The sequence below is a fragment of the Glandiceps talaboti genome, chromosome 14 (genome assembly GCF_964340395.1).
Source record: "Glandiceps talaboti chromosome 14, keGlaTala1.1, whole genome shotgun sequence".
Taxonomy (NCBI): Eukaryota; Metazoa; Hemichordata; class Enteropneusta; family Spengelidae; genus Glandiceps; species Glandiceps talaboti.
Window position 1 is genome coordinate 20,840,045 of NC_135562.1, and position 9,796 is coordinate 20,849,840.

Here is a 9,796-nt window from a genome sequence, read left to right on the forward strand (position 1 = left end):
GTTCACAGTGCGAAACTGGCACTTTATTGTGGACATAAACTGAAACGAGCCACAGTGCGAAACAAGAAAAGTGGCAAGTGAGAGGACATGTTGAAAACAGAGACAATGGTGCTATAAAAGGACATTAAAAAGCAGTTCACAGTGCGAAACTGGCACATTATTGTGGACATAAAATGAATCGGGCCACAGTGCGAAACAAGTAAAGTGGCAAGTGAGAGGACACGTTGAAAACAGACAGTGGTTATATAAAAAGACATTAAAAAGCAGTTCACAGTGCGAAACTAGCACATTAGTGTGGACATAAAATGAAACTGGCCACTTTGCGAAACAACAAAAGTGGCAAATGAGAGGATACATTGAAAACAGACAGTGGTTATATAAAAAGACATTAAAAAATAATCCACAGTGCGAAACTTGCACATTAGTGTGGACATAAAATGAAACGAGCCACAGTGCGAAACAAGGAAAGTGGCAAGTGAGAGGACACGTTGAAAACAGACAGTGGTTATATAAAAAGACATTAAAAAACAGTCCACAGTGCGAAACTGGCACATTATTGTGGACATAAAATGAAATGAGCCACAGTGCGAAACAAGAAAAGTGGCAAGTGAGAGGACATGTTGAAAACAGAGACAATGGTACTATAAAAGGACATTAAAAAGCAGTTCACAGTGCGAAACTGGCACATTATTGTGGACAAAAAATGAAACGGGCCACAGTGCTAAATAAGGAAAGTGGCAAGTGAGAGGACACGTTGAAAACAGACAGTGGTTACATAAAAAGACATTAAAAACTGTCCACAGTGTGAAACTAGCACATTAGTGTGGACATAAAATGAAACGGGCCACTGTGCAAAACAAGAAAAGTGGCAAATGAGAGGATACATTGAAAACAGACAGTGGTTATATAAAAAGACATTAAAAAATAGTTCACAGTGCGAAACTAGCACATTATTGTGGACATACATGTAAACTGAAACGGGCCACAGTGCGAAACAAGTAAAGTGGCAAGTGAGAGGACACGTTGAAAACAGACAGTGGTTATATAAAAAGACATTAAAAATAGTCCACAGTGCGAAACTGGCACATTATTTTGGACATAAAATGAAACGGGAGACAGTGCGAAACAAGTGGCATTAAGTGAGAGGACACGTTGAAAACAGACAGTGGTTATATAAAAAGACATTAAAAAGCAGTTCACTGTGCGAAACTGGCACATTATTGTGGACATAAAATGAAACGGGCCACAGTGCGAAACAAGGAAAGTGGCAAGTGAGAGGGCACGTTGAAAACAGACAGTGGTTATATAAAAAGACATTAAAAAGCAGTTCACTGTGCGAAACTGGCACATTAGTGTGGACATAAAATGAGACAGGCCACTGTGCGAAACACTAAAAGTGGCAAGTGAGAGGACATGTTGAAAACAGAGACAGCGGTGATATACAAGGACATTAAAAAACAGTCCAGAGTGCGAAACTGGCACATTAGTGTGGACATGAAATGAAACGTGCCAGTGCGAAACAATACAAGTGGCAAGTGAGAGGACACGTTGAAAACGGAGACAATGGCAATATAAAAGGACATTAAAAAACAACTCTACAGTGCGAAACTGGCACATTAGTGTGGATACAAAAATGAAACGGGCCAAGCGAAACAAGAAAAGTGGCAAGTGAGAGGACACGTTGAAAACAGTGACAGTAGTGACATAAAAGGACTTTCAAAAAACAGTCCACAGTGCGAAACTGGCACATTAGTGTGGACATGAAATAAAACGTGCCAGTGCGAAACAAGAAAAGTGGCAAGTGAGACGACACGTTGAAAACAGAGAGAATTGCGATATAAGGACATTAAAAAACAAGTCTACAGTGCAAAACTGGCACATTAGTGTGGACACAAAATGAAATTGGCCAAAGTGCGAAACAAGAAAAGTTGCAAGTGAGAGGACACGCTGAAAACAGACGATTGCGATATAAAAGGACATTAAAAGACAAGTCTACAGTGCGAAACCTGCACATTAGTGTGGACACAAAATGAAATGGGCCACTGTGTGAAACAAGAAATGTGGCAAGTGAGAGGACATGTTGAAAACAGAAACATTGGTGATCTTAAAGGACATTAAAAAACAGTCTTCAGTGCAAAACTGGCACACTAGCGTGGACAGAAAATGAAAAAGGTCACAGTGCGAAACACAGAACGTGGCGATGTAAAACAACATGTAAATAAACAGGACACTGATATGCAACAGATATAGTGTCAACCTTACAAACAGGCTAATAGGCAACACAGGACAAGAACACTGGACAAAGGAGGAGTGGCATAAAGGACACAATAAACGATGTGTGAGCACAACAAATACATATAGAGGATTCACAGCAACCTGTATAAAAGAAAGTGAAGTAGTGATAAATAGGACACATTATGAAACGTATGGAAAAGACAAATATCAAGGTGATTGAAAGGACAAGAAGAACTAGCTCACTGGGTTACAACCTGTTTGAACTAAAGATAAAATGAAGAGTTGTAACATGGAAGTGTAACTCATGTTACCCCTAGATGTATGTCATGAGGATATCCCCTAGATGATAACAAAGGATACCACTACTCTGATAATGGTAGTAATTAATCTGTGATAACTATTAAAAGTACATCACATGTACCAGACTACTGTCATAACTGCAGATTGACATCTCTCGGTATTGAAGTTCACCAAGTCAATTATCATACACTGGCTAGAAGAGGAATACTGGACTGAAGATTGGACATCCACCAAATCGTGATAATCAGATGGTCATTGGCCAAGCAGTGAGTACACCCTGTCATCAGCGTATGTAACCTGCAGATTACTACGCGTGCACAATTGCGTATAGTTTGTAAACTGATCAAACACGTGGTGTTACTTGGTTGCAAACTGCTAAAACCTTATTGGTTCACAGAAATCTTGAATGATTTTTCTATCTGTTCTACATGTAAATATGTCTTGCTATAGTGGTCAGTTATAAACTGCAAGCCACTATGCAAGTTATTTTCAATGAACAGATGCAGCGCAGCGAATCTGGTTATCTGCAGACTTATAAAGGTGAGTCTTGTTTTGAGTAAAGCAATGGCTTTACTTGTTAATACCCATATAAATCTTTTTCTTTTTCGCTACACAGATAACAATGAAGAAGGACTCTACCGCTGAAAGATATCAAGAAAAAGAATATCAAAGGCAAGTACCTTTATAATTTTGTTCATTTTTTAATAATGTTTTTTCCTTGTTTTTTCAGATCACTGGAAAAGCTGATGAAGTTATTAGAAGATGAAGCATATATGTAAGTTTCAAATCTTTGAGTCCTTTCAACTTTCATGTTTTTGTCAGTCATGACAAAATGTTTTCTCAGTACGTTTTATTGAGGCTTGTGTAGAGGGAAAATGATGATTGAGAGACCCAAAATCTTTTGTATATTTATATATCTGAATAACCCGTTGTTAGATCACCATACATTTAAATAAACCATGGAATGCAGTATTTCTCTTCTCCTCTCAGGTAACACAATTGAGTCATCATTGATGAAGAAGGATGCTGCTGAAGAAACTTTATTAAAGAAAAAAATATGAGAGGTATGTATCTTTCATTATTGCTATTTAGTTTATTTGGTAAATGTTTTTGCCCTATTTTTCTGATCACACCCAGGAATGATGAAGAAAGCGAATAGAGTGTTATTAAAAGAAGAGGACAAGTAAGTTTCTCATTTTGCAATCTTGATGTTCTGATACAATCAATCATTAGTCTCTCAAAGGGGGACTATCCCAATGGGCTCCACCCACCTTTTTTGTCCATGCCAGCATGCGTCTGTCTGTGTGTAGTACATCATTTCTCTGGCGGCAATATTTGTAGTTAAAAATAAACACTGCATAATTCAAAAACTGCAATACCCATGACACTTCATTCAAGTGTCTACCCCATATTATCAGATTCAAGCTATGTTTGGAGACCTTGACCTTCAGGGCCAATTATCAAAATCCAGCCAATTCCTACCTATCACACACATTGTAGTGTTTACACATTGCCAATTTCTTTCAAATCATGTTTACAAGTAATGTGAAGAAAAGAATTAGACATTGTTTTTGGTGCTAATGTAATTTCTATTGAATGGCGGCCATATTTGTAGCCAAGTTCTTTTATATCATGTCTCCATTCTGTCACATAGAAGTAAAGTACATGTATTTCATGGGGGGGGGGGGGTCTTCTATGAAGACTTGTTCAGTTCATAAAACAAGAAGTTTGTGCTTGTATTCAAGATCATGCTCATACCCCAGGAACTTGTATCACCAGAATTAATGAAGGAAGCTCAAGAAAAAAGTTATCAGAAGATAAAGAAGATAGTAAGTTTCAAGTCTTACAGTCTCTTCAAAATGTATGATTTTCTAAGTCGTGAAGAAATTTTTTCTCACTGGATGGTTTTATCAAAGATTGTGTAGAGGGAAAGTGATGGTTAAGAGATGCAAAATATTTTCTTGGTTGATTTGAAAACACCATTGTTGGATCACCATAGAAATAAATAATCCATGTAAATCTATATTTCTCTTCTCTACTCAGGTAACACAATTGAGTCAACATTGAAGAAAACGCTACTGAAGAAAGTCTAAAGGAAAAGAATATCAAAAGTAAATACCTATATATATATTTCTGTACAATATATTTGATAATGGTTTTTTTATCATTTTCAGATAATACCCATGTGTCACTTTACTTCGGAAAAGATTTGTTTTAGGGCATTTGTGTGCTTAGAGGGTTTGGTCAAATGGTTTATAAATAAACATCAAAGCATGGTGCTTGGCGTCAATAGGAGGATGCCAAGTGTGGATAGCAGGGTGCCACGCCCTGCTAAAACTCTACTTCTATCTATATATATAGGCCTATTGACCATGTTTCCTTAGATTAACAGATTTATTGTTTCTGACATGGGATTGATATAAAATTATGAGAGCAAGTGTGTATATATGAGAGGTATGTATATATATGTTATTTCTTTTCAGTTTATTTGATAATGTCTTTGCCCTAATTTTTAGATCACACCCATAGGAACGATGAAGAAAGCTAGCGAAGAATGTTATTAAAAGAAGAGGACAAGTAAGTTTCTCATTTTGCAATTTTGATATTCTAATCTCTCCTAAAATGAATCAATAGTCTCTAAAAGAGGGACTATTAGAATGGGATTCACCCACTGTTTTTGTCCATGCCTGCATGCATCTGTCTGTGCGTAATACATCATTTCTCAGACGCATCTAATTTCTTTCAAACCTGGTACAAAGGTGACATGTCAACTGGGACATACACAATTTGACCAAAGAGGTCGGTTATTGAAATGCAGCCATTTCCTGCATAAGTATCTATTTCTTGCCAGTAAATTCTTTTAAATCATGTTGTGTTCAGTCACATAGAAGTCAAGTATTCGAGGGGGGTCTTTACCTTCCATGAAGTCTTGCTAGCTTTTTTTAGTTTGAACAGACAAGCAGAACAGTTTGCAACTGGTGACCACTAGTTCTACTTTAATAGTAAATGCACTCTCCTAATTCAATTAAATTTGGTACATTCTTCAAACATAACTAATTGTATAATTATGTTCTGTTAATATTGCATTCAAACAATTATTGTGTGTAGGAACAAAAATCTAAAGACTTTGCCCTTATGGAAGGCATTCAGTTTAAATGTGCTTGGTATTCTGTTCAATTCAGTTCATATTAATAATGTTTTCTTTGTGTACAGATCTTACCCATGAAGAACTAATATGACCAGAATTGAAGAGGATTTTGCTATAGAAGAAAGTTATCAAACAAGAAGAAGAAGACATAACTAGGTGTCAAGTATTGCAATCTCTTCAAAGTTAGTTTTAAAAACCCTGACCCCTTGATCGTGATGCCGATGTTCAAAGTGAAAAAGCCAAAATTATTCAAAGTGTTGATGTACACCTCTGACATCCAATGGCCATCCAGCTATAGTAATGTTTTATTTGTTTTCAGGTCACATCCGTGAAGAATATGACAAAATTGAAGAATAATGTTTTCAGCAGAAAGCTATCAAACAAGAAGCCGACGTAGGTAAGTTTCCAATTTTGCAATCTCATCAAAGTTTGTTTTCATAACCCATACCCTTGATCTTTATCACAATGTCTAAAGTCAAATTGCCCGAATTATAAAGGGGGGGGGGGGGGGGGGGGGGTTTACACCTCTGAGATCCATGGGCAACTTTCAACCAAATCTATCACAAATGTTGAATACAGTAGTCCACATATGCATGTAATTATGTTTCATGACCTTTACGATATGAGCCAAATAGCAGCTGTATTTGTTGTTGAAGTCAGAATATTGACCTGGTAGAGGGAAAGTTACGTTTTTGACCAAGACTTGTTAATAATATGTTTCCTTGTTTTTAGACCATGCCAATGCTGCCAAGAAAATGTATTACCACAATTTATGACTTCAAAGCTGTCGAACAAAGCTATTATCAGAGAAAGAAGAGAAAAGCAAGTATTTTATTGAGCAGTTTGGTAATAATCTTCTTATTTTATGTACTTTTGTCAGTAACAAGGAAATTGTTTTCTTGATAGATGTTTTATTGAGGTTTGTGTTGAGGGAAAATCTCGGTCCTGCAATACTTTCTATATTTATCTGAATTCACCATTGTTGGATCAGCATACGTGTAAATAAACAAATACCTGTGTTCATCATTCTACATCTGATGATTTTTAGTACCATTTCAGTTGATTATGTAGTTGATATAACAGTCTGGTAGGTAATTTACTCAGAATTACAGATGATCAGTTCCTGACATGGGATCATATAAATAGATGAGAAAAAGTGTTTATGAGTTGTATTTCAGTTCTGTTCAGTTCATAAAACATGCTTCTCTCGGTATTTCAGATCATACTTGCACGTCAGGAATTTGTATTACTGGAATTGAAGAAGAAATCTGAAGAAAACAGGATGAAGTAAGTTTGACATCTTGCCATCAGTTGAATTGTTGTCTATATTCCACTTGAAAATAACCCAAAGCTCACTGCCTGTACTGTATGGACCAGATAAGAGCTTGCAAAGAAGTGTGTTTCTTTAAAGTTTTATTGATGGAAGGTCTGTCCATTCATTTACATCTTTGTATTTATTATTTGTAATTTGGAATAATATTTGCATGAGCTTTACTGTGAATTAATATTGAATTATGTCAATGATTTTTCGATTGCAGGAATCAACAAACTCTCATGAGCACTTTGAATGCGCTGCACATAAAGAACTGCTACAGTACCAAAGATTGTACACAGGTGTACTTATTCATAGACATCTGATTCATCACCATGAAAACATATCACTGTCAACATGCATGCCAGCCTGGAGGGGAGCCATATGCATGTACCATGCTAGATATTATCAAAGACAGTAACCTATGACTTTGACCTTCATATTCAAGGTCAGCCTAGCAATTTACTCCATACTGTTAATATTTTGTACAGACAAATTTAAGTATATTGTAAACATACCTTTTAGATGAGCTTTCTGTGTAAAAACTGACCTTTGCCCTTGAGTATCAGGATATTATGAACTTAATTACCATCAACTTGTACAGGCAGATTTTGGACACAGATTAACTTTACATTCTTGCAGTTAATTTTGGGGCTATTGTCCTTGAACATAATAGAAAACTAGTTTGTTTGTTTTTATCACAAGGCCAGTTGATTTGTGAAGTTAGGTAATGGTAATACTTTTGTGTAATGATAAAGTTATGTTCACTGCGAAATGACCAGATATCTGGTCTTTAATCCTCTTTCTCCCAACTAGTAGTTAGTTGTGTACAAACAAATATCCTACAGCCACTGGGAGAAAGAGGATTAAAGTCATCTGAAAATTGAAATTTTTGATTAAATGGTTATAAGAACTTTAGAACCAGCTGATTAGTATACAGTTGGGTGGGGAACTATTTACATCAGAAAATTGTCAAATTTAAGTAACATGATACAAATCTTCATTGTACTTCAAATGATAGACTTTGTTGCTTAATTTGTGCAAGCTTTGATCACTCCTTTAACCTTCTTTATGTAACCTTAACCTGAACTATAACCTTTAACCTATAACCTTACCCTAACACTAACACTAACACTAACACTAACACTAACATCAACTAATATATAATAAAAGTAACTCTAACTATCTTTCGGTGATTGTTAAGTTTGCGCAAAGAAACCAGGCAACTTGTCTAGTATTTGTAGTACATGATAATTGTGGGATTTAATGAACAACACTTTATGGGGAGTCACACAGGTTATATGTTTGTTTATCCTTCATATAGTTGTGGGTTTTTTCACACGGGTTGGTTGTTCATATTTGGTTGCTTAAACTTTACAATACCCTTTGTATTACCACTGCCATTCTTCATACAAAGTATTTGAAAAGTATGTCCATCACAAATGAAAAGTATCTCTTTTGAGATGGATGTACTTTATATTTAGGGAAGTTTTATTTAGAGGGTGGAATTCTACTTTTTATTTAGGGGATGGATGTACTTTTTATTTAGGGGATGGATGTACTTTATATTTAGGGAGAGAAATATTTTATTTAGGGGATGGATGTACTTTTTCTTTAGGGGATGGGTGCATTTTATATTTAGTGGAGAGAAATATTTTATTTAGGGGATGGATGTACTTTATATTAAGGGGAGAGAAATATTTTATTTAGGGGATGGATGTACTTTATTTTAAGGGGAGAGAAATATTTTATTTAGGGGATGGATGTACTTTATATTAAGGGGAGAGAAATATTTTATGTAGGGGATGGATGCACTTTATTTTAAGGGGAGAGAAATATTTTATTTAGGGGATGGATGTACTTTATTTTAAGGGGAGAGAAATATTTTATTTAGGGGATGGATGTACTGTATATTAAGGGGAGAGAAATATTTTATTCAGCGGATGGATGTACTTTATATTAAGGAGAGAAATATTTTATTTAGGGGATGGATGTACTTTTTATTTAGGGGATTGATGCACTTTATATTAAGGGGAGAGAAATATTTTATTTAGGGGATGGATGTACTTTATTTTAAGGGGAGAGAAATATTTTATTTAGGGGATGGATGTACTGTATATTAAGGGGAGAGAAATATTTTATTCAGCGGATGGATGTACTTTATATTAAGGAGAGAAATATTTTATTTAGGGGATGGATGTACTTTTTATTTAGGGGATTGATGCACTTTATATTAAGGGGAGAGAAATATGTTATTTAGGGGATAGATGTATTTTATATTAAGGGGAGAGAAATATTTTATTTTGGGGATGGATGTACTTTATATTAAGGGGATAGGTTTATTTTATTTAGGGGATGGATGTACTTTATATTAAGGGGAGAGAAATATTTTATTTTGGGGATGGATGTACTTTATATTAAGGGGAGAGAAATATTTTATTTAGGGGATGGATGTACTTTATATTAAGGGTAGAGAAATATTTTATTTAGGGGATGGATGTACTTTATTTTAAGGGGAGAGAAATATTTTATTTAGGGGATGGATGTACTTTATATTAAGGGGAGAGAAATATTTTATGTAGGGGATGGATGTACTTTATTTTAAGGGGAGAGAAATATTTTATTTAGGGGATGGATGTACTTTATATTAAGGGGAGAGAAATATTTTATTCAGCGGATGGATGCACTTTATATTAAGGAGAGATATATTTTATGTAGGGGATGGATGTACTTTTTATTTAGGGGATTGATGCACTTTATATTAAGGGGAGAGAAATATCTTATTTAGGGGATAGGTGTAT

General features: G+C 35.3%; 1 long non-coding RNA gene across 1 annotated transcript; it reads left to right on the forward strand.

Annotated features, from left to right (window-relative positions):
- The first annotated feature begins 2,247 nt into the window (after positions 1–2,247).
- LOC144445527 (uncharacterized) lies at positions 2,248–9,363 on the forward strand. Its single transcript, XR_013481914.1, has 9 exons — positions 2,248–3,310; positions 3,526–3,599; positions 4,281–4,364; positions 4,579–4,646; positions 5,052–5,112; positions 5,749–6,080; positions 6,416–6,529; positions 6,903–6,970; positions 7,222–9,363. It is a non-coding gene; the product is annotated as an uncharacterized LOC144445527 (long non-coding RNA).
- The last annotated feature ends 433 nt before the right edge of the window (positions 9,364–9,796 follow it).